Genomic DNA, 25718 nt, shown 5'->3' with positions numbered 1-25718 from the left:
ATGATCTGCAGGAAGCTCTGCAGGTGGGGCTGGCCAGGAGTGCTGTGCTGGAGCTCACTGGAGCTGGAGTTGCATCAACACTTTTCTCCTTCCTGGCTGCAATGGTCCATGGCAAAAACCATTACCAGCAGCCTGGCCTTGCCTTCCAGGTACTCCCATTGCTGCGATTTCTTATTTTCCATCATGGTTCTCTCACCAGTGATCCTCTTGCTTCTAAGTTTAAGGAGGTACTAAACACTGGGCTGTAGGTTTTCACTGGTGATTAATTTTGTTGTATAATCTTCTCCCCCTTTTGAATTATAAAACATCAAAGGGTACAAAACACAGCCACCAGCCTTGCTGAGAAACATCCATTCTTTTTGTTCTTTTTCCCGGGGAAAAAAGGCCTGCTGACATCATCTGCCTTGCTCAGGATCTTTCTAATTGGCCCCTGTCTTTTTGGCTCCTCCTTCCCTCCCCTCATCTCTCATCCCCTACTCCATACCGAGAGGTAACCAGGGAAACCAGAAACCATGGCAACCCAAAGCAGCATAATTTTTCTCTGAGGAAAAAAATATAAGCATGCAAAATCCCTTTAATGTTTATAGCAGGCAACCGGGTCTGAGTCTTCTCTTTCCCTCCTCTTTGGTGCGAGGAAGCCATGGGCCTGCCTCCTCTTGCTGGGGCTGCCCTTGCCAGGAGCCCTGGGTGAAGCTCACCTCCAGCCCCCTGCTTCACCCACCAAAGCCCTCGGCTCCCCGTGCCCCACCACAGCCAGAGTGGGACTCAGTGTGCTCCAGTGTGGGTGGTCCTGACCCGCCAAGAGCACTCAGACACTCTAAGGCAGTAAGCCCCAGGTCACAGGGAGCATCTGTCCCCCCACCAAGTGCTTCTCAGTCTTGAATACATTTCTTAACAGGACACAGGGGAGTGTTTCTTTCGCTAACTGGAGATGGAGAGCTCGGGCCCAGAAGGTTTAGGGTCTGGTTTTCAAAGGATGAGCCAACTGGGCACTTCTTTGTAGCTCTGGACATATCTTCTTACAAAACAAGTCTGGGATGGAGGATAGAAAAGTGAGTCTTCCCACACCCATTGAATTGTTTGCCCTCAGATTCCAAGTGTCTGGATGAGAAACAAGGATTCTTTCCTGCAGGGCAAGGCCAAGAACATAGGATTCCAGAGCACAGAATAAACATTTTTATTTCTTTTGTAGTATAATGACTGTATTAGAATGGTACTATCATCGCTGCTTCTCCAAAATGTGGGAAAGAAGGGCAGCCAGCTGTGGAGGGGGAAACATGACGGCTGTGTTCTCTCTCTCTGCTTTTCCCTCAGAATGGGGCACAGGGTGACACTGCCTCACTGCTGCACAGTGCTCATCAGCAGGGTTATGCTCAGGAATAGGAAGCATCACCTTCAGGCAAAGCTCTCAGGGCTCAGCCCCTGGTCCCTGTCCCTCACCCTTCAGCCAGGCCAGTCTCCTCAGGGGATGGTGGCTGGTTCCAGCCCCTTGGAAACCCCAAGGCCACTCCTTCTGCAAAGGGCTACTGCAAGTACTGTTCTTGGTGGGGTACAAGAGGTTTTGGGATCAGCTGTGGAAGCTTCAGGCAGCATGCCCAGCACTGCTCAGAGGCTAAGTCAGCAAAGAAATAACTAGCAAGTTTTGCTACTCTCAAAGTGTACAAGAGACAAACTGCTTGACTTCTAGCTTATTTCCAAAATAGAACGCTGACTGTAAGTTGCCTTCTTTAGGAGAAGAATGATGCCAGAAGTAATAAATTGTACACATTTATTTTTGCAGATGAGGGAATGTCAAGCAGTGGTTGGGATGAAAACAAACAAACCATGGCAAGCAGCTATTTTTATAGAATAGTTTTGTGTTGAAATTTCTATAAGTTGGCAACAGAGTCATCATGAGACCTTTTATCCAGATAAGACTATGCCAAAATCTTCAGGAAACATCTTGCATGTTAATTTGTTTTACTTACAAAACAGGGGAGAGGGAGGGAAACGAAGGCTTAGGGAAGGGAAACGTGTGCAGACGTACAGTGTCTGCTCTATAAGGCACCAAATGCTTTTTATTCTGTGGACATAAATGGGACTTTTCCCAAACCTGCCACTTGCTAAATTCAAATCTGGGGTAGCTCCAAATCAGTCCTTGCAGCAGATTTGCTTGCAGCTGGGGGAGGGAGGTGTCCCCAGGCCAAGTAAGCAAAGCTCACAAACACGAAGGATCAGTCTGGGATATCTCACCTTTAAGGTCAATGAACCTGTTGAGAGAAGACTGGCCCTCCAGCCCCCCAAATACAGTTATTTTAAAGAGACATTGTCAAAACTCTGCTGATTATGTTGTCCCTGCCTCCTGCTTCCCAGCCAGCACCCAAACAAGGTCTGTGCAGGAGAAGCACTGAGCCAAGAGGACATCTGCTGTGTCCATGACTGCAGCTCCAGGCCCAGTCCTATGGGAAGTGGCTTCTTTATCAATGTTTGCTGGTTGTGTTCGATGTCTGGGAAATTTCTGGACTTTCTTAGACTTCACTCTATGCCATGAAAGCATTGCTGTGTGCATGCATGCGTCTGTCCCTAAAATCTGAACTCTGAAGAAAATATTTTAGATTTAAATGTTGGCACATAAAGAAAAATTATTTTGTGCTAAAGGAGCCCTTGCCGTTGCCCCAGATAGTTTCTGGCTAATATGACCTGTCAAAAATCTGTTTATTAGAGTTGTTCTGTTGAAATCTGTCATCTGTTGGAATCTGCTAGCAGAGGGGAGGAAAGGGTTACCTTCTATGTGAGAAGGGAAATCTAAGACGGGAGCTTTATAACGGGCTCTGTGATGTGAACATCAGATAGTAATGTCTCAAAAGTAAACTATTTAAGCAGCTCCAGTTTCCATGCTAAATTGACTCTAGTGTGTTTGTAACCAAAGGGACAGCTGCTTCCTGAAGAGCCTCTCTCAATGCTTATAAGGATTAACTGGTTTTGTGTTGAGATTATTGGGATCATCTTGATGCACTTACTTTACTCTGATTTGTTTTCTCATTTTATTTATTGTTAAGAGTTTCACTTTAGAAGCATCTTTTCCTTGATTTTACTCCCTTTGTTCAAACTCAATTTATTTTAGTAAATAGAGGCAGAGGGGGGTCAGAAATGGAGGTTATCTAAAAGCTTGACCAACTCCTCCAAATTTGCCCATAGATCCCTTTCTAAAGATTCACAGGGAATTTTTCACTTTTCACGTTTTCATGCACTTCTTCGGCGGCAAGTAGTTGAGCACTGAGGGAAGTTTCCAAAGCAGTGCGTGAGTAGCAAACATCAAGTCTTCTGAGTATTTCAGAGGTTTTTTGCAGAGATCTCACCTGTCCTGAGCAGCAGGTTGGTCTCCTCTGAAGGGCTCTCAAAGGTACCTGTAGCAGTGTGATGTCATAGTTTGTCTCAGGTATCCCTGTCCTTTCCCAGGTGTCAATCACCTTCTCCCCCACCCTGATGCATGCTGGATGCTGTCTATCAACCTTGGCATTCCAGAAGGGCGTTGAGTGATTTGCAGTGTTCAAAAGATGCCCTCCATCCCTGGGGGGGGCCATTGGCCCACCCAGGTGTCCCTTGCACCTGAGACCTGCCCACCCTGCACCTGGTTGGTGAGATCCCTACTCCTTCCCTCCCCCTCTCCCTGGGCTTAAAAGACCCAACAACCACGTGGTTTGGGATTCTGTTAGAGCTGTTATGGGATTCAGAAGCCTGCCATCTGAATAAACTCTGGATTGAAACTCTGGTAGAATCCACTCCTTTCCTTCACCTCGCCTTAAAGCATCTGCACAGAGGTAACACTGGGACTTTGCATGTCTGGACTTGTCTCCAGGCCAGCTGCAGCATCCACCAGCCAGAGGTGTCTGAGGTGGAAACACCGCAGTGCCGCCTTTCGGTCAAGCAGCAGAGGCTAGACAAGCCTGGACAAGTCCCATCTGGACATATATTGGAATTATTTCAATAGGACCCCACATGTTGACCCAAAAGCACATGCATTATTTACATTCAAGGCATGGCTGCACCATGAGATTAAATTTAAAACCCATCAGTCACTAATTAGCTCCTGTGCCCATTGCATACCCACACCAAGTAAATGAAAAACATATATCAAACACTTTGGAGACTGAGGGAGAGGGACAGAAAATAGAACCAAAGCTGGGGCAAGATGTGAAGAAGGAACATAATTTATAGCCATGTCCAGGATGGGGCAGGGTCAGAAACATTGAGGGAGCTAAAAAGTCTGTCTGAAATGACCAGCAGCAATCAGCAACCACCATAACCCTGCCCAGAGTGAAGGGCCATGGAGAGCAGGTGAGGAAAAAGACAAGGGCAAGACAAGAGCCTTAGGAGGTGCCCATGTGTGCCAGCAAGGGGCCAAAGAGGGCCCTACTTGGGCCTGGTGCTGGAGTCCTGCAATATGACTCCCCTCCAGACGACAAGGTTCACCTGCACGGCACCGGGCTAGAATTCATCCTGTGTCTTTCTTCTCAGGACAAGTCCTTTGACAACATGACTTCCAGCCTTCACAATGGATCTTCAAGTGAATCTTCATAGCTCTCATAGAATGACACCAAGACATGATCTTATTCTGTGACATGGGACTCAGCTGCCTCTGATGGACTTGTGTTTAAGCACAATATGCATCCTCCTAAGTACCTCTGCTTGTTGTCTTCAGGATGTCTGAACTTTTTCCCTTGAGGCTCCATTTCCCTTACAATCTCTTTATTCTATTATAAAATATATCCAGTAATTCCTTGTGCTCCTGATAGTGCTTGCAACTGGGGATAATAAATCTGCATTCTGTACCTAGGTACAACTGGCTGGGATACTGTCCATCCATTAGCTGATGGGTGTATTAAATGGCTGGGTGTTTCTGCCACATGGAGAAGACGTGTCCATTTCCCACGCAGAGGCTCAAGTGCATGCTCCTGATGAAGATGAGAAGGAGGAATTAATCCCCTGATGAGAACCCTTGGAGGTTTGAGGCTGGAGCTGGAAGGCGTGAGAAATGATAAGACATTGATTAGGTCTCTGAGTCAGCAGCGGACGCACCCTTGCTGCTACCAACTGGTCTATTAGCTCTCCCACTTGTTTGTTACCTAACTTATCTTCCTGACTCATCCCAAACCCAGCTGACATCAGAGACAAACTACACACCACTGCCCCTTTGGCAGCCTCTGGTACACCTTCTGCTGCCCTGTAACTCCCATGAGGATTAACTTTTCTTTGCCAAACAGGGGGAAAAAAGGTAAAAACATTATGAGTTAAGGAGGAGAGGGAATCTTGGAGACAAGAAATGAGCGATCCTGGGAGAGGAAGAGGGGTTTTTTAAAAGAGATAATTCCCTTTTGAGCACTTCTGGTAAAAATGTGTCGTGTTGGCACCAGTCCCAAATTTCAGTGATGGTGATGTGCTCACCATGAGTGAAGCAGCAACTTCTGTAGCAGCAAGGTACAGGTAATATGCAGTACAGTCTTTCATCTCTCTCTGGATATGACAGGGTTCTGGCAATACTTTTTTTTTTTTTTTTAGTTTTGTCTGAAGGACAGGTTGACATTTCACAGTGCCAGATTAAAGCCAAAGGACCAGCATGGGGGTCATAGTCACCCCAGTCCTGGAGGTTTGTGAGCATCGGCCATTGCAGCCAGTCTCCGCTTCTCACTGTTCTGAGCTCATTTGGACCCAAAATAGTCTCCTAAGCTCCTCTGAAAATTCCCCTGAAATTCCTTTTTAGCTAATATACTCTAAGATTGGTGCAGCCATAATGGGCATGGAGATACAGAGGAAAATGGAAAGGGTATAGAACACTTCCATCTTCTTCCCTGGGATCAGGTAGCCTCAAACAGTCCTAGGCACCTTTGAAGAAATCAAATAATTTTCCTCTTTCTCTGAATTTGCAAGGGGAAAACAAGAGACAGTGTGTCCTGCTGGTTGAGACTAACACAGGGTGCAGATCTCACCTTCCAGCACATACTGTGGGAGCCCAGTCAGGCTCAAGGAAACTGCAAAAGGGCTTTGGTGGGACCTGGCAGCAGGTGGAGTTAGGGATGGGGTTGATCCAGGTTTCATGGGAGGTTTCTCCTCTACCTTCAGACAAGTGAGTCCATCTCCAGGAGGGGGAGGCTGAACATCCCTGACTAAACTGCTGGAAGGCTGTGGTAGGCCTGTGATCCTAGACCCTTGAGTTGTCCATCCTGGACTTTCAAACTTTGCCTTTACTTTTCTTTTTTTTTTTCCCTCATTTTTCCACTCTCTGTTACAGCTGAAGTGACGTGGAAATTCTTATGGATAAACATTCAGGACACTATTTAAATAGGCAGCTGTATCTTGCAGATCATCTGCTTTGCTATGTTGCAAATGTTGCATTTGGTATTGTGTAGTGTGAATTGTGGATATGTGTTGCATATAGTCTGGGATAGGCCCGTACCTGTCAAGAGATGCCAAGATATAATCAAACTGGACCAGATTCACAGTTCTTCCAATTCCTCAGCAGGGCTTATTTCTTTGTGAAAGCAATATATTTGCACATTATTTCCAATTATGGGGATATCTGATCTTGTAAGAGAAGAAATTAGATGGCTGTAGCACACCCTATTCCTTATCACTTGCTCAGCTGTATTGGTAAATTAACTAGATGGATCCAAACTATCCTACAGCCTAGTGTGAAGGAATATGCTAAACTCCAAATCCAGATTCCAATCTGTTAGCAAACAACAAGCTTGTGTAGTAAAATGCCGAACTAAAACCTTGTCTTCAAAAGAGTTTTCCACCTGGATGTTCCAAATCCTGGGCCAAGCTGGGGCTGGGTGCTGGGACACTGAGCAGCCCCGTGGTGTTTCCAGAAGTTGTTCATGGGAGCTCTCTCCAGAGGCTGAACCCACTAGGTGCCAGACAATGCTGGGATCTGCATTTGTTTGGCCAAGTTTTGGTGTAAACCCCTGCATGGTGTGATGAATTAGGCCCTCAATGGCTACAGAAAGACATTGGAAATAAGAGTTTCTATTTACATAGCACATTTCATCCCAAAGGACCCCAAATCACACTGCACAAACTTTACATAAACAGCAGAACTGAAATGCAGCTGTGTCAGGAATGGAGGGTGGCAGCCAGCTGGCATGTGTTAGCAGGACAAAAATAACCCACTATTTTTGGCCAAGGACATCAGGGCAAACCCCTCTATTGCAAAAGTGCCTACCAAACTTCAAAGTGCAGTTTTTTTACTCTAAATAGTCATGGTGGATAAATAGATCTTTTGTAGTCAGTTGAATTGTTCCCAGGCACATCTGGGGAATTCACTCACTAAAATAAGGATTTGCCACATTTTATGCCAGCTAAGGCTGCAGAATTTCTTCACCCAAGATAGCACATTTCTACTCCAGTCACATTTGCAGAATTGGAAGCCTTTTTTACGCAGATCTTACTACTGAGGACACAGAAAAAGCTGCTCTGGCTCTCTCTGCTGAACTTACCCTGAAATTAACATATTCTGTTGTTAGCTAGGCAAATTTGATGATTAGAAAGACAAATTTTCACTATGCCTACCAAGGTAATTTTTCAGAATACAACTGCCCTTTAAATATCAGCTTGGAGAGGCCAGGACATTTAAAGATCTTGCCACAAATCCCCTCACAGAGCAGACTGTGCAGCATCTCTCAGGTGTCTGGGCTATCCAAACACTGCACAACACTGACAGGCATGGTTCCTTACAGCAATGCTCTCTATGAAATCCACAGTATTTTTACAGATACATATTTACTTTGGGGCCAGGAGGGTATCTATACTTACAGAGGGCACTGCAACTCAGAGAACCCTGAATAACCCTCTGGGATAAGTTGCCTCCTCCCATACCTCCATGTTGGGTTAAAGCTGAATCTCTGGCATTCACCCTCCTGAGCCATCTCCTTGCCCTGTCATGCCAGTTTCCTACAGCTAACAATTTTTAAGTGACATTTCTCTCTCAGAAGTGTAGGGAGTCCAAGTAGGGCATACACTGTGGAGTCACGTTGGTAAGGCTTTGATAAGGTTACTTCTACGAGCCTTCAGATTTATCAGAAAGCAGCATTAAAAGCCATTTGGACTCCGAGCAGGGCTGCAAGGGAGGTAGGGGGCATTTAAGGTGCCCAAAGCACTGTGCCTTCTCTGGATTCCCCAATTTTTGACTATCTCCAACTTGCTGAGGAAGAACATCAGCCCTGTCTTTGTAGTAGAGGTACTCCAGTGCTCTGACCATATTAATGGCCCTTGTCTAGACCCACTCTAACAGGTCCATGTCCTTCTTCTCAGCTGTACTCTGGGTGGTGACCTTTGGCAGGGTAGAGGGGGAGAACCTCCTCCCTTGATGTGCTGGCCATGCCTCCTTTGAGGTAGCCAGGATGCTGTCAGCTTTCTGGGCTGTGAGCACACACTCTTGGCTCATGCCCACCTTTCATCCCTGAGAATATCCAAGTCCTTTGCTGTAGGACTGATCTCAATGACTTTTTCCAATCTGTGCTCATATCTGGGATTGCTCTGAACCAGGTGCAGCACTTTGCACTTGGACTCGTTGAATTTCAGGAAGTTCTCATAGGCCACTTCTCGAGTCTGTCCAGTCCCTATGGAAGTGGCCCTGTCCTTCTTTTGTGTCATCTGCACTGCACAGCTTCAGGTCATCTGCAAACATGATGAAGGTGCACTTGACCTCATTGTCTGTGTCACTGATGAAGATGAAGAGCACTGGTCCCAAGACAGGGCCCTGAGGGACACAACTGATTGCTGGCCTCCACCCAGACATAAAGCCATTGATCACAACTCTCTGGCTGCATTCATCCAGCCAATTCCTTATCCATGGAATGCTCCACCCATCGAATCCATGTTTCTTCAATTTGGAGACAAAGAAATCATGTTGGACCATACTGAAGGCCTAACAGAAGACTACATAACTGATGTCTTTTGGTCTTCTCTTATCACCTCTTGCCATCACTCCAGCACAGGCCACCAGATTGGTCAGGCATGATGACACCTCCTTGTCTTTTATGTGCTTTAGCAGATTTTCTGGGAGGTTCTGCACCGTGGTGTTCCCAGGATCGGCTAGGCTGTAGTTCCCTGGATCTTCCTTTTTCCCATTTTTAAAAATGGGAGTGATGTCTCCAGTTTTCTGGTCACCAAGGGCTTCACCTGACCACCATGACTTTTCAAATATGATGGAGAGTGGCTTAGCAACAACATTGACCAGTTCCTGCAGGACCCTGGGATGCATCTCCTCAGGTCCTGTAGACTTGTGTCTGTTCAGCTTCATCAAGTGATCCTGAACTGCTCTTCACTTATACAGGGAAGGGCTTCACTCCCTCCCACCCACCCAGAGGATCAGGCATTTGAGAGAAGTGGGAAACCTGACTGTCAGTGAAGATTGAGACCAAGAAGTCATAGGCTACCTCAGCCTTCGTATCAGTGTCACCCTTCTTGCTTATCACAGGGGCTACACTCTCCTTGGCCTTTTCTGACCTATGTCCTTATGGAATCCCTTCTTGTAATTCTTTACATCTCTTGCCAAGTCCTGTTCCAGCTTTGCCTTGGCTGTCCTGACCCCATTCCTAGACACATGAACTGTGTCCCTGTACTCTCCCCAGGTCACCTGTCTCTGCTTCCACTGGCAGTGCATTTCTTCCTCAGTCGGAGGAGCAATTCCATGTCAGCTTCTGGCCTGCCTTGCTTGATTTCCTATACACTGGAAAAGCACTCTTGCACTCTAAGAAAAGGGGCCTTCAAGAGCTGCCAGCAGTGGTCATCACCTCTGTCCTTAAGGACAGTTTCCCAGTGAATCTTATTCACCAAGTCCTTAAAGAGCTGGAAGTTCGCTCCTGCAAAATTCAGGGTTTTGACTTTGCTCCTTTCCAGGCTCACACAGATCTCAAGATCTGGGCCTGAGAGGACCTGAGAGTGAGGAAAGGGAAAAACAAAGAAACATTTGGTGACCTTATCTGAGCCCCAGGAAATGTGCAGGAGAGGGATGCAATGCTCTGGGAGGAGCAGAGTCCAGGGAATGAAAGACAGATCTCTCCCTTGTCAAAGAACCAGTGCAAAAACTGCTCATGGAGGTGGATCCACCTCTGATGTTGTGAGCAGATTACAGAGCCACGTCATACCATGTCACGTGTTCCCAGGATTCCTGGCAAGGAAAGCTGGTCACACACACTAGGAGACTCTCCACAGCATGCCAAGAGAAGAGCACTCAGCTCTGTACACCAGAATCTCCTCTGTCCTTTATTAAGCCCCTTGCCTTTGCTCTGTTTGCACAGCATTAAAGCACTGCACTTTCCAGGGAGAAAAAAACTTTTATCTAATATTTGTCATTTTAAAGCTGAATTTTACATTTTTTTTAATGCACCAGCATTACCCAACATGTAATCCAATATATAAAATTGATCATGACCTGGAAAAGAACCTAAGCTTTTGGAATGATGCTGCAGGCAGGGAGAGAGGCCCCACAGGCCAGCATTCAGGCACTCAAACTGATTATGCACAAGTTGCACAGTTTTATAAACTCATGAATGTACACTTTGAAAATCTTACTGAGCAATAACAGAGAGCCTCCCCCTCTTCTCTACTCCCTTCTCCCAACACAGGACCCTGCAGGGAAAAGCACTGTGTATAACTGGTATTTCCCCCTAGCAGACTTGCATCCATGGCAGTATGAAAAATTAATAAAGGAGTACAAAGTGCATTAACAAAGGCTGACATATTTCCCACAGTTAATTGACATCCCCTGTTTTATTTAAAATTAATAAAAGCTTGCCAAGCATGCAGAACCTGCACATCATAACAAGGAGAGGTCTCACAGAGCTCATCAGGTCATGTCCCTGTATTAGTGATACTGCATACCATGAATCATGACAAATATTCCCAGTATTATGTCAGGCCTGTATCCAAGGTGTTGCTCTCAGCATCAGCGTAGGAGGGCTGTCTGACACATGCTCTGGAAATTGCCACTCTGATGGATGCACACAGGCTGCTAAGCCAGCCTTATAACTTCTAAACCCTGGCCTCCAGCTGAGGCCAGTCCCTCTCTCTGGTGCAGTGAGGGCAGCAATCACCCTCAGCTCATGGAGCCTGGCTGGTGTCTCCACACAGCTTGTGGTGATGGGGACCTGCACTGTGCTGCTGGCCTGTCACTGCTCCTGCAGTCATTAAATGGGTTTTTCTATGGTCCAGATGTCCCACCAATACCTTACTGAGCCACACATAGAGGGTGCTCACAGAACCTTCTAGAAACTAAAGAAGAAACCTTGGCAATGCTAATGACACTCTTAAGTGGGGTGTCAGTCCTCTTTTTTTCCAGCAGTGGAGCCAGGCGACAATCTGGTGAATTACATGCACTGTAAAGCTGAGACCTCTTTGAGGTTTTCACAAGACCTGAAGGAGAGCAGACAACTCCTAGATGAAGCTGTACTGGAAAGCTGTGGGGCTTGAGGTACCATCAGTGGCATAGCCCAAGATGGGGCTGGTCCAGCTAAGCAGGAGTGGTCCTGTTCTTGGGTGGTCTGCCCCATCGAGGCCAGGGCTGCACCCAGTTACCTGTACCTGGCTGTACTTGTCAAGTGCAAGCCTTGGTTCAGGCACAACAACAGCAAGGGCTGTGCCAGGCCAGTGAAATTAGGGACCCTCTTAGGTGACACAAACAACATTCCAAGACCATCTGGGGATTTCCAGATGCTGCCCTGAACACACCTTTCTGGATGGTGATGGCTGTGTCCTTTTGAGTAGGCAGTCTGATGCAGTATCTCTCAGGTAACTCCATGTGGAAAAGTGGCTTTTCACACCTTGAAGCACGCCCTGTGGGCCAGTGGTGGCCCTCAGCATACTCCTCTCCACTCTCCCAAGCTCATGACAAGGAGGGAAGACATATGAAATGCATTTCTACCAGAAGAGAACCATATTGAACTCCTTCTGCTTCTCCTCTGCATCTTTGTACTTGAGGCACTGCTGCTGGGTAGGAAGATGAAGCTGGGAAAATGGCAGCTAAAATTACATGGAAGAGTTGTGCCTGTCGGGAAACCTTGCAGCTGTCTGACACTGGTATGCCAAGTGTCCCCACAATGATGGCCACCCACCCCCAGTTACTCTGGGGAGAGCTGGTTTCTTCATAGGAGTTTGCTGGTAACTTGAACAACGACAACACCCAAAAGGTGAATCACAGAGATCTGATGGTGCGAACATCTGGGTGGAAATTTGTGACTTCTGGCTATGCTCTGTCACCTGGTGCCACTGGAGCTATCCCACACCTAGCTACTCCACCAGGTACCCTGGTGTCCAGCTGAAGCATCCTCGCTCTTCGTCTCCAGGCAGAAACAATGACATGGGAAGAAGCCCTGTGTTCATTTGGAGGCTGCTCCTGCGCACTACTTTATGTGAAGCAATTACACTGAGGCACCACATGTTTCAAAGTAAACTTCTTTGTGTAACCAGCTCTGAAAAGAGAAAAGAGCTTCTCACATCTCAGCTGAGAATTGTACCTGCACTTCTGTAGGAGCTACTAACTCTTTTCATTTAGGCTGTGGTGAATTGGCTCTTTCAAAAAAGGTACCAACCCCACTTTGATTTTCAGTTTCTAGTCTCTACACAGGGGCTGAATCAAAGTAACTTAAACTGTGGCTTTGATTCCTGTTCCCAGAGCTAGCTTAAGATGTATTTTCATGGGCTTCCTGCTATTTGTTATCATCTGCTTGCTGGAGATTCATACCTGCCTGGTAGAGCTGGTGGACCTGGATGTGTGTGTACGTCTGGGCTTTGATGTTCCCAGCTTCCCAAGGCACTATGGAAACACAAGCACTTCTGATCAAGAATACTGGTAAGAGCTGATGAATTAAAATATGCCTTAAAATGCTCCCATTCTGTTCTCCAGGATAACATGTTCAGTATTCTGGTTTAGCAATATTTACCCATACCCTGCTCCAGCTGTTTGCCTCAGACTTGGTAATCACCTGGATGGGGCTATTTGGTTGTTTCTGGCAATGATGTAATCTTTGCTTGTACTGCTTGCCTACATATTGAAGGGTTTTGGAGTACTTCCTCTGGTGATTTTATTTCACAGGCTCTTTAGAAGAAGCTGCAGCTAATTTCTCATCTAGCTGTGCCTAGAACTTTTGTCTCAGGGAAGAATATGAGCTCAGCCAATTTTCTCCCATTATAAAAGCTTCTCTTTGTACAACTGGAGTTGAGACAGATTTATTAAATCTACACTTGCTACAAAATAAGCTGGATCTTCAGCTGTGCTCATGCACTACTTAGTCTGAAAAAATGACAGGACAAAGGCTTAAACAAACCTTTAGGCCTCTCTTCAGCCATTTTATTTCCCAGAGGTCGTGGGGTTTTTTGTTGTAGCCCATGTGTAATGTCTCATCAATTTAACCAAAGAAGCAAGGTTGGTCTGGGATGAATAAACTGGTGTGTCTAAAAGCATGGATATGTCCCATCCCACTCCTCCAGGGTGTGTGAAAGTGAGTGCAGTCATGTAAGGCCCCTTGTGCATGATCTGGGTGTGGAAGGGGGCCTAGGCAGGGATAGGACAGGTTTGGTTAGAACCTGATGCCCGGATAGGGGATAAGAAGGAGATGCAAGCATTTAACTGTGGTCTGTCTCTGCCAGAGGGGTTCATAGCTGGAGGCTCTGTGAAGTAAGTGGGTTACTGGAAAGGGTCTAAGGAAACATTTTTCCCAGCTCTGTAGTCTGCTTGCTAGATGGCCTTCATCACATCAGCCATCTATTCAATGTTATTGGTGGAGTGTCTATGCAATGGGTTTAAAACTATCTACCTCCAAAACCCCTTTGAGATCCACCAGTGGGAAGTGATACCTAAAGCCTCCCTTAGCTCCTCCTGCCTGAATCTCAGCAGTTAAGAATCGTGGGATGAGACAGAGAGCATTCCCTTCCTCTCCTGCTATCCCACAGTCATGTGGCCTGGGCATAATGCTGGGGTGTGGGAGAGGAAGGGTTAGAACTCCCTGGGGCTGTGGAGCAGCTGTGCTGACTGACAGAGTCTGACAACCCTTGCTGCTGTGTTGGAGGAGTCCCCTCCTCAGGTGTTTACTCAGCGCTGGTGCTGCCGTCATCATCCTGCCCTGAGCTGGCAGAAACAAGCCTCCCTGTGCCCCAGTTCCTCCAGGGCAAAAGTCCAGTGTCCTCCCACGGGTGGCTGATGAAGGCAGGTGTGTGGGAAGGTTTCTGGGGTTTTTTGCACAAAATCAGCTGAGATGAGCACCCAGGGCAATGGCCACCAGCTCTGCTGGGAGAGACAGACCTCTGGCAAGGGGATGGGAACAGAGACCTAGGAACCTGTGAAACCACACCTTGAACTGGCTCTGGGAATGCAAATCAAAGCCGTGATATAAGTTAAATTGGTGCAGCTTCTGTGTTCAGCCTAGCCCTCTAATCTTTGAATTGCCAAAGGCCTTGAGGGATCATTATGTTAGGTAAAGCCTACCAAAGGGCAGGTTGCTCCAGCCTCTTCTTGTTGTCAGCAGGTGTGGAGACACTGTGTGGGGGGTAGGATGTCTCTGGTTCCCTTGTCAGAGGGGTGCTTTCAGATGAACCATAGAGGCAGCTTTCTGATCCTTTTCTTTCATCAAAATGGCACAGAGGAGCTCCATGGGAACCAAAAGTTCACCTGGGCTTTTTTTTTTTTTTTTCAACCTTTTAGAAGGATTAACACAGATTTATGTTTGACAAAGCAGGCTAGTTCCAATCTAAAGTGCAGGACAATTCCCTCCAGTTCCTGGGAGGGTAACATCATAATCCATTATTAGCTGTGCCAGTTACAGTTATTTCCTTCCCACATTTCCTTTTAGGTGTCAAACTAGAATGCAATTGCTTTTCTTCCTAAGAGCACTATTTCTGAATCCAAAGAACTGAATGTTATTAATATAGTAGGTGTTGTACTGTGCAGCCCATTCTATAATGGGGTGTTTATAGCACCAGTGCTCTTACCCAGTCCATTTGTAATCAGAAGTAATAGCACCACTTCACCACTTGCTCTGCTTGAAGATGCTGCAATAAATTCCAATGAGCCATAGCTTGGCTGCAGCTGGTGACTGATGTAGAAGCTTTGTGCATTTTTACTTCTTTAATGTTTATAGCTCTTTTACATTATATGAATATTGCCAGTCCTGAGGATTCAGCTGTCATGAATCAAGCCTCAAAAACTAATGAGATTTTACAAAATGTGTTCATTTGAAGTGTGTTTTATGGGCCTTCAAATGTTTCAGGCTTTGTGCCATGCTGTCAGGCTTCCCTTACTTTGCTGCCACAAGCTTGCTTTAAGAAAGGAAAAAGAAAGCTGGGATTAACATATGATCATCTGATTTCAACAACTGCCCCCTACCAACATCCCCTGATATCACAAAACTCAAGATAATGCTGTAAGAGCAGTCAGCACAGTCAAACACACCCTCATCTGCAAGATGGGCCAACACAACTCAGCTAAAACAATGTCACCTTGAGCTTATACACCCCTGGTTTTCTGTGGGAATTAAAAACTTTCCACTCCAGCTGCTATGAACTTCCCAAATGGAAGGAGGAAGGATGGGTTCATTTTGGAGAAGTGCAACAGAAGCCTCCAGCCATCAGGGCTGGGCTGAGCAGGCAGAGCCCATCCATACGCCACCCTTGTCTTTTTGGCAAGGAGCATCCAGCAGCACAGATCCCCCACCCACCAGTTCGATGCCCTTGCCTACTCCACTGATGCCAGTGTCTGTGAGGCTGCAGCATGAAGTGGGTAAGGGAATCAATCCAGGTTAAAAATGACCATGCTTCTCCCTCCCCCTTTCCCAGTCTCCCAGGTTTAGAGTATTGCTTTACACCCGGAGCAGTTTCCCATTCCTTGTTGATGGTTGGCACCACAGCAGTGGCCATGACACCTCTGAAGTGGCAGTGGGGATGCAGAGGGACCCAAGCAGGAGGCATCACTGAGTACCAATGAGCTTTCTTAGATCTGGTTACAGACTGAAGGGTGCGTGTGCATAGGAAATGGAAAGAAAGGAGAAAAGTCAGAGAAGGGATGGTGTGTCACTTCTAGTGGAAGGAAGGAAGAAACTAAGATTTGAGAGTGGTGTTTTATGAAAGGACAGGCCTGGATTTCTTGCACTCACTGCTCAGGGAAAAATGACTTTGGAGAGCTATTTAGTAAGTGAGGAAAACTGCACCCAAGAAATACCTGTCCTTGACATCAGTTCCTCTTAAAACTCAAACATAGACCCAGATTTGGTTTAGGACTTCACTGAAATGAAGGACAACTGCAAATAACTCTGTATTTTGCACATTTCTCAGCACTGGGGTGCAAGACTGCTTGGATCAAGACAGGTGGTCTTAGGAGCAACTACTCTAAGAACAGACTTAACAAAAGGGTGCTGCTGATGGGAAGCAGTGTGGGAGGGGGTGGCAGCATCCTCTTCTGTCCTTGCTCAGGTAGTGCCCTTGTCTTAGTCCCAGTGGTCACCAGTTTTTTTCTGATGCCCCTAGAGCTCATGAAGCCAATATTTACAAATGTTAAAAATTCTGGCTATTTTTAATTTTTTTCCTAAACTACCAATGGCAATTGTCCCTGCTTTGCACTGCACTTCTCCTAACTCTGTACTCTGTAATCTCCCTATGCTAATGTTCTCAAATGATAAGCTTTTCTATTCCTCTTGCACCTCTATTCCTTCTTTCTTTCTGTTCCTTCCTTATTCCCATTTTCTCACTTTCTTATCCCCTTTCTGGTTAGCCCTTCCCCTCCTTCTCATTTCTATTCTGATGAGCTGTTTCTGATTAAAAAACTGATTTCTAAACAAAACACAACCCAGCAGGAAAGCCAAGATTAACAATTCTGCCACAAGTGTATTTTTCTGGGTGAGATCTATGAGCATGTACAAGAACTCTCATCATTACCCTGGAATGTATTTGTAACACAGAGTTTTACCTTCCCCCAGACTCATCTCTTTTATTTTTTAAAAATGTTCCTTAGTGACAGAGACCATATTACACTATCAGTTTGTACAATTTCTAGCACATCTGATCACTCCTGCAATATAAATGCCACATAATAATCAAAATAATACATAAAGCACTCGTTGCCTGCAGTTTTAAGATGTCTGGAGTCGTGCACTTCCTAAGCATCTCTCTCTGTGATCATCCACATACCCAGCTCTAAGGAGCTTGGAGGACCCTCCAGAGGGGACAAGGTGCTCTTACCCTCACACCACACATGAACAACAGTGATGTGACACAGGACACAGAACATGTCCCTACAGACATGAGAACCAATCTGCTGAGCCCTTGTGCTGTGCTTCAGTGTTTGGTCCCCTTCTTTCCTCAGGGTGGTGGGAAGCAGGACATAAGTCCATTGGAAACAAAGCCTCCATGGGCCAGATGGGTTCATGAGCCCCCATGAACGCAGCCGTGGAACTTGGTGGACTGTAAAAGCGAAAACAAGACAGGAATAATGCAAAGTCCACCTCTGTTTGCTGACATCCCTTTATTTCTTTTTTAAAATAATGCTCTGATCCAGTGTTTCCCAGGGGAGATCTGGAGGGAATTGCCATCTCCACGTGGACTCCTGTAAGAAAGGAAGCAGCTGGTCCCTGGTATTTATTGCTGTACATCAGCTTGGAAACCTTGGCGTAAACACTGCACAAACACCCATTTCTCTGGGTTATTTTCATCCTCCCTCCTTTTGTTCAATGAAATAATTAATACCTCAAGGAAAAAAAACCTCTGGGAGGTAATTTCACTCAGGACAGGGAACGCTGAGCAGAACCGGAGGTAAGATGGAAGTGCTGTTGGACACAGGTTTATTCCTGTTCTTATTTTAGCTGAACCAGCTCACCCTTCCCAACAAGCAGGTGATAAGGCAGTGTGTTTACAGAGAGTATCCCGTGTGGCACAGCTGTACTATAGATTAGGTAATGTTACTGACTCACTGCAGAGTTATTGGGCCACCTCATTCCTTCCTTTCTCAGGGCTACACACTTCACCATGTACACACTGATGGGCTTTGCACACACTAATCAAGCCTCAGAGCTGGTCTGTTAGGTTTGGTGTAATGGTAGGCATTTTTCAGATGGGAAAAATGGGACTGCAAAATAAATCTTCCTGCCAGACACATCAAGTTGTTTTCTCTGATTTTTTTCTAGGGGGGCTTGAAACCTCCTTCTAAAGAACCAAGCCCTCACAAGTTGATGCAGGAATTATCATTTGGTATCTCCATGCCTAGGATGTTCCTGGCCAAAACTTTAATACTTGCCCTGGATAGTGGGCACCTAGATTCAAAACAAGTCAAAAATAAATGAGGTTTAGTAATCCTGCTGTAGACAAGAGCTACACACTTAAAGGGCCCATTGTTTTAACACCCATGTGTTGGCCTTCCTTTGATGGATTTGGAAAGTCGCTCTTCATTTCGGTTTAACGCAAGAGGCTTTTTATTAATGTACTGACCTACCCAGATGGTCAAGTCCATGATGGCTTTTAGGGACCCAGCATGGGACTTCCTCTGCACAACTGCTATAACAACAACATCACAGAGTATGTGGCCTAGCATGAGGAAGAAGACCGGATGCTCTCTTTCAGTGGACATGTCCCACACATCAGGTGCTTTTTTCCCCAGCCTGTGTTCTCAGCTGAGCTGGATGCATAGGAGCCTCTGTCAGCTGTGGTTTTTTATTTCCCTTGTGGTTCAAATTGAAGGAACTTGCCTTCATATTATTTCACATCATCCCTGGTGACAACAGAGACCATGGTGAATGAGCCAGGAAGTGGGATAAAAATCTATGGGTTGCTACCCAAACAGTCTTTTAGTACCCACTCCAAATGCTCTCAGATGGGACCTTCATAGATAACATCAAAACTTCAGTAAGTTTTTTACTCTAAATACAGATCAATTGAAATCATAGGGAAAAGGATCGTTCACTGATTTCAGTCTTACTGGGATTTGGGGTTGCAACAGGGAGACACTAACTGTTGTTCACTGAAGCCAATGGAAAGAACTGTAAATAACTTGAGCCTGTGGTTTGGCTTTTGGTCTCACTAGTGCTTTGGAACTGGCTCTAGCAGTTGCTGTTTACCCTGTCCCCATCAGCCGATCATCGTGCCTCCCTGCAGCCTCCTGAGTTGCAGCAGCCCGACAGTTTGTGTAACCATGCAGTAAAGTGCCCTAGGAAACAACCAGCACAGGGATGTTCCCCGGCACAGCTCACTGCCTGGCTGCACAAACAGCTGTGCCAGCCCCTCAGACAGGTGGCACAGGGTGCAGGGCAAGGAGAAACAGCTGCTCAACACTGATACCCACAAAATGTCCCCCTTGGAAGATGCTCCCAGGTTGGTGATGCAAAGAAACTGAGCTACATCAGTAGGTGCTGTCAAGAGGGTCTTGCTTGTGTTGGCTCTAGCATTTGGAGGCTTCACCAGAGTAACTGAGCTCACTAACCTGGCAGAAACTAGGCAGGCTGGGTAAGAAAGAGGCTAGCTTCCTACTGGGCTGTTAAATGTTTTAGTTGTATTGTATGATGTCAACCTCAGTGATCAGATCCTTGATGCTCGCCCCTTATACAAGGACACAGAGTTGTATCCATGGTTGTTCTTATGCTTGATGAAAACAATCCATGTTTACAATGGAAATACCAGAGAGCACAAGTCAAGAATGTGGTGACTAATTATATTCCTTCAGCATTACTATGCTGGTATTTTGTTTACTGAGCTCTTCCATTCCAGTTCAAGATTCAACACACAGGCTCATTCCCTGGCCTTTTCCAGGACATCTGCCTCACAGAGGACATCTGCAGAGATGGCTTTGTACATCCTCCACTTGTTAATCCAAAGCTTTTATTGGCATGGACATACCCATCCCATGCAATACTCCCAGCAGTTTCACTTTTATATCATTCAAAAGCAGAGTAGTCAGGGGTGTGTTTTTTTCCCAGTTTCTCCCTTTAAATTTCAAGTTTGAGCCTGAAAAAATGTTTACAGCTGTATTATATAAACTAATGAAAAACAATGTTTAAAATGAAAGTGCTGGCACAACTTTATGGAGAACAGCAGTGGAAATGGCCATGTGGTAATAAACAGGCTACCTGATATGGTTTATTGTTTAACTCCTTGCTTACTTTTAGAAACTTAAGCTTATGTTCTCAAATGCCTGAGTCCTCTGAGACATGTACATGTGTTGGGTTAATCACCAGACCCAAGCCCAGGTTCCCCCATGAGTACATAGCCTTGGATAGATCAGTGAGTAAGGAGCCTGCTCAAGCAGGGACTGCCTGTATTTCCATGTGCTTCACAACACAGAACACACCATAAACAAACCCCCAGTTTCTAAGGTAAACAAGAAAAAATTCTGGTTTTCAAAAAAGGGCAAGAAAATGTCTGGACATTACCAAGTTTTCTTTCTCACAACAATCCACCAGGAAAACAAAAGAGAGTGAGATATTTTATGTTACTGCAGTGTTGCCTTTGTCATGCATAGCCGTGATGGTTTCCTAGTCTGTGATCGTAATGGCATGATGAGATATTTATAACATGCTAGGAAAAATGTTTCCTTTTTAAAGCCCATCACAGTAGCATAATAACAAGCCTTGAAATCTGTCTTTCCTATATCCCCAAATCACTTGATGGAAATGATTTTTATGTGCTGACTGTTGGTGTGCATACTAAAGCCATTTCTAAGGAAAGGCTGTAAACTACACACCCGTATGCTGCTCTCTGCACACATGACTGCACAAGCAGATTAGCCCACATGGCAGTAAAAGTGCCCCTGCCTGGTCAAACAAGAGCTCCTGCAATTGTTACCACAAGTGAAGCCATGCTGGTACCAGAGCAAGGGTGGGAACAGCCCGAGTGCAGATAAGCCTTTACAGTAAATCAGCCATAACATACTTTGGCTCCATGCCCAAGTAATAACTAACCAGTTTTATGTTAATTATTTGCTATCCTTCTACATATAGCAATAGTTACAAGCTTTACTAAGCATAAATGACTGCAGTGTGCAGTTGGCTTTCATAAAGTCTCTACTTTTCTGACATACTGCATCACTTTTTAACTGACAGTTGTGAATTATTCCAGTTTTTCCTTTTGCTCTGGCTTCTTTCTTGCAGCCTCTCATGAAGTAATATTTTAAAGTGTGTTTTTAAGGATGAACAGAGGCAGTCATACATTTGGATATTTCATTTTGTAGTTCCCGTGCATGTTATATGGTAACTCACCCATACACACAGACTGCAGAACAGTCATTCTCTCCTGAGCACCCCAGTAAATCTGCTTCATGAAGAATACATTTCCATATCTGGAACATAACCACCAAGAAAAGAAAATGGCTTTCAAAACCACAGAACCCCTCTCTATCCTTCTCTATCCATCTTGATCACAAGTCTCCAGTCCCCAAATAACAATGCAACACTCTATCAGGAAGCCAACCCAGCTCTTTGTGGGTGTGATTGAAAAACTGGTCCAGCTTTGAAAAGTCAGCACATTATTTACCCCCGGAATTACTTTTTTAAGCTGGTAGACCAAAGGGGCAGCCTGCAGCAGCTCTGGCAGGGGCAGAGACAAATGTGAGAGATGCAAATACCTGCAGTTATTAGTGTCTTGATGATTCCTTTCATGGAGTCGTGGTCTGAGACCTGTTTCCATCACAGAAAAATTACAGTAGGAACCCACTGGCTATGATGTATGCTCACTGCCAAACAATTCCACCAAGGGACTCTCTGTCCCCTTCAAAATCTCAATCACAAAAGTCCTTTATGGGGACCTAAGGGTGCAAACTTCTCTGAAGTGCTTGTGGAAGTGTTGCTCTAGGTCTTACCAGCTTGGTCTCCACTGGTAAGGACTTTGATTCTCCATCATGACTTGTCTATTCCTGCGGGGCTGGTGTACATCTGGAAGGGTTGTGTAGTTCTACACTACAGGTGTGCCAGTCACCCCTGCAAGTGGGTCACACCAAAAGACAGCTTTGGACAGAAGTGCAGTATTGCTGGCATGACTTAGGGTCACTGTAGGTTTTTGTGGATGAAAGTAAAATGCTGCTGAATCCCAAATATATGCTCCTCCTAACAGCGGATATACATCTTGCACAAGAAACCAAGATAGAAGATAATTAGGCCAAGGGCCATAAATTTATTAAATTTGCAGCCTCCCCTGGAAGGTAATTTGTGCAGCCATTAAATAAAGTGAACACTATTGGAACTTCACAAATAAATGATAGGAGGAACAATCCTCCCTTACCTGAGTAGAACACACATTCCTTCAATGATATTGCAACAGTGCAGGGAGATTGAAAAAAAAAAATCTAGTTTTTATTAAAATAAAATGCTATAAATGGAAGGCAAAGAAATCACAAAGTTTCTTCCAGATTACTCCAGGAAGTGCTGGTCTTGATAATGATGGGCAGAGCTCATTGTGGAAAAATGAAGTTGGGCAATTAAGAAGACATAAAAATTGAATGGAAAAGGCATTGAGTCAGGCTGAAAGCTTGGTTAATACAAGCTTGTTGATAAGTTTGGATTGTGGAGTGACGGTTGACGACTTTGCTGCTGCCGCAATGTACCTGTTTCCCTGTGAGCCTGGGTTCCCTATTAACAGCAGACACTGCTGTAGCAGTAGAACACCAGCAAAACAGGAACAGATCAGGACTTTGGAGAAATTATTCTACAATAAACTTTGATTGTTTCTCTTTGGAGAAACATGGAACAGCGGTGAATGCTCCAAGTTCCTACAAGTTTCAATGACAGAGCAGCTCTCAGGTTATGAAAATGAGTCCCCTGGTGCACAAATGGCAGATGGCCACTGAGGCACACCAAATACACTTGTAAAATTGCTGTGTCGTGACCCCACCAGCCACTTTGCCATGAACTTTAACTTTAACTTTAACTACATACCAGAGCCTTTCAGGAAACTACATCACAAGAAGAAAGAGGATAGAAGAAGAATTGAGCACATGTTGTGCTGTGGAAAGGGCAGAGCAAAGATCCAGAACTTGTATTATCCTACAAATGAAATGAAGACTTTGTAAAAAAAAAAAATAAATAGGAAGAGTGTTTGGAAAGAGACCGGTTCTTGTGGCTCTCATTTTTCTGAATGTTTTTATTTGCTTTATTCTATTTACAGCCTCTAGTTCTCAAGTGTGTCCAATAATGTTTCACCTTAGAGCTTCCCAGTTCTCAAATGCTGGAGCCAGGCACTGGCTGCTGCCCAGCTGGCCTCTGCCCTAGTTACACTCAGCAACACAGTGAAGGCTGTAGTATCAGTCCTTTCAGGGCTAAACCGTGCCATGGACTTTTGATCATTAAAGGAAATGAACTTGGGATGACATAAAAAAAAAGTAAATAAGACTTGTGTACAAGGACATCAAGATTACAAAGCAGCAGTCTCAAAGGTTGGAAACCGCAGAGTGCAGAGCTGCTGCTCCAGTGATATTCTTTGGCAGGAGTTTAAATGACAGCAAGAGGTGTGAGGCAATGAAGAATAAAATCCAGAGTTTTCGACTTTCAAGGAAATTTGCAAAAAGCACTGTCTCAACAGCCAAGATTTACACATGTCTTCTGAGAAAGAATTACTTTTTTATGAGAAAGTAATCATCCCCTGCACTCCTGAGCTAATGATGTATAAAATAAGTCTGACAAGCCCAAGTTCCACAGTGACACCAGACAACACACAAGAAAAAAGGGAATCCAAACAAACTACTGGTGACCAGAAAACAACTCGAAGCAGATCACTGGCAATAAATTGTAACATGACATTGAAGCTGGGCTCATCTTACAAAGAGCAAAGAGTAAAGAGAGAATTGCTAAGGGCAGATGGCAGTGCCTTTCCTGGTGATATAAACACAGATGAATGCATATCACTTCTGAGTACTGTATATGGCTCTGCCTATTTCAACAGCATAAATAACTGGAAAGAACTTTAACACATTTCTAGGGATTGAGTTCTAATTGTTCTGTGGTATACAGCCGTTGGTTGCATCTAATTATACTTAACATGGCTATGGCTTCAAATATTCCACATTACAGAAATTAGCACGTTCAGCTTGGACGTGTTTTACCTGCCAAGGTCAGAATTTCATGTTATCCTGCAGTAGCTGGTGGCAAAACAAACCTACTGCAGTGTAACAGGAGGTTACGTCCCTTCCACAGTTATATTTAATCTCTCCTGATGCTTATCTGAGTTGTAGCTGAGTACAAGGGAAAACAGATTCTGCACTCAATTCTTGTAAATACAAAGAGTAATGGCAACAGCAGAATGCATAACTCTTGCATTATTTTCCACAAAAGTTGTGCAGGAAAATCCATGAAAATCAGGAAATCTGCCTCTTTATAAGAGGTACTGGAAGAAATGTGAGCTTGATCATACAGAACATATGATCATATGCATAAAATTAACAGACAAAAAGCTACAATGTATATTCTTTCTCTTTTATAACTTCCTTAAAATTCCTTTGGGGATATCTGTAGCAATAAGATTTTTAAAAAAATCAGACTGTAGAGTGACTTGCCAAAAAAGTATGTCCACACCATTACACACTCATTTCTCTATACTATTTATGGGTACATTTGTTTGTAAACCTTTTAAAATGTTCTTTCCACTTCTTGAGATTTACTTACACCATTTCATACTTCTGTTGCACAAAGCTGACATATCCAGATGGCAAATATAAACATCAAAAGATGGACTGCCACTCAAAGACATGTGGGAAACATTTGCCAAAGCTAAATATGGTCTTAAAAGAATTTCAATATTAGTGTAAAAGTTCTTCTGAACATGCCATTAATAGTTGTGCAATAGATCTAGCTGACACATTGGAGGTGGTGAGCTGCACTCAAGTACTTTGCTACCCACAAAATGGCACTTATTTCAGGATTGCTCCACACTCAGGAAATAATACAGTAAATCAAACTAACAAATTATACAAACTATGTTATAAAAAGCAGTACACACCAAATAGTATACAAGAAACATGCACATGTGCATGGTGAAGGAAGAGTCTATGGGATTCAGCTTTTTTGCTGAATAAATATTTGAGAGTTTTAGAGTTCTTCAGCATTTCTTTTTATGTAATCAGATAACTGCAACTACAAATTCAACCTGATGACTGACATTTTTACATTACAATGGCATCTTTGTTGCTGCAAACAGTGATATACATACAATAAATCAGTTCAGAGGGAAAATGCTTTCCATCATACTCAGCTTTGCCTTGTGATCAGAATGAGAAACTGTGTGCATGATTTTTATTTTTTTTTCGCAAGCAGTATTAGCCTCCTTTACCTATTGGCAGGGGTGGGAGGGGATCTGCTAAAATCCATTACACATTTTGTCTTGGCTGTAATAAGAGAAGGCGTCCATTGGGAGCTGGGCAATTCAAAGAGCCAAGGAGTTCACTCAAAAGAAAGAGTTCACTCATAGTGGACAAGCAGTTTGAACTTTGACACACTTTCCAAGAAGAAAATGTGTTATAAGTAAAGTATTTTACAATGTTTTCATGGACAGAGAAGTCCAAAAAGTTTACTCATCCCTTACACAAGCCACAACAGAGATAGATCTTTATCATGACTGGTCCTTGCCTCTGACACCACTTCTGCAAGTCATATGGTTGCATGTAGAATCACACTTTTTTGGAGACTTGACTGCATGCAAACTCCCAGTGGGACAGTGAGACTACCCATGAAGACCATGCCATCAGGCACTTTGGACCAAGGCTAAATACAGGCACTCTTAAGGCA

General features: G+C 44.7%; 1 long non-coding RNA gene across 2 annotated transcripts in view; it reads right to left on the bottom strand.

Moving 5' to 3' along the window:
• Positions 1-1502: 1502 nt before the first annotated feature.
• LOC127059310 (uncharacterized) overlaps positions 1503-25718 on the bottom strand; it is a 31857-nt gene continuing 7641 nt past the window's right edge. Inside the window, exon 4 of one of the 2 annotated variants that reach the window (XR_007776994.1) lies at positions 1503-4998. This is a non-coding gene — a long non-coding RNA (uncharacterized LOC127059310). Of the gene's footprint in view, positions 4999-17008; positions 17428-25718 lie in introns of those variants that run through there. The other variant, XR_007776995.1, reaches the window with a different exon arrangement.

The sequence above is a fragment of the Serinus canaria genome, chromosome 2, assembly GCF_022539315.1.
Source record: "Serinus canaria isolate serCan28SL12 chromosome 2, serCan2020, whole genome shotgun sequence".
NCBI classification, from domain to species: Eukaryota; Metazoa; Chordata; class Aves; order Passeriformes; family Fringillidae; genus Serinus; species Serinus canaria.
The sequence above is the reverse complement of the archived record's forward strand: the minus strand, read 5'-3'. Positions and strand labels throughout refer to the sequence as shown.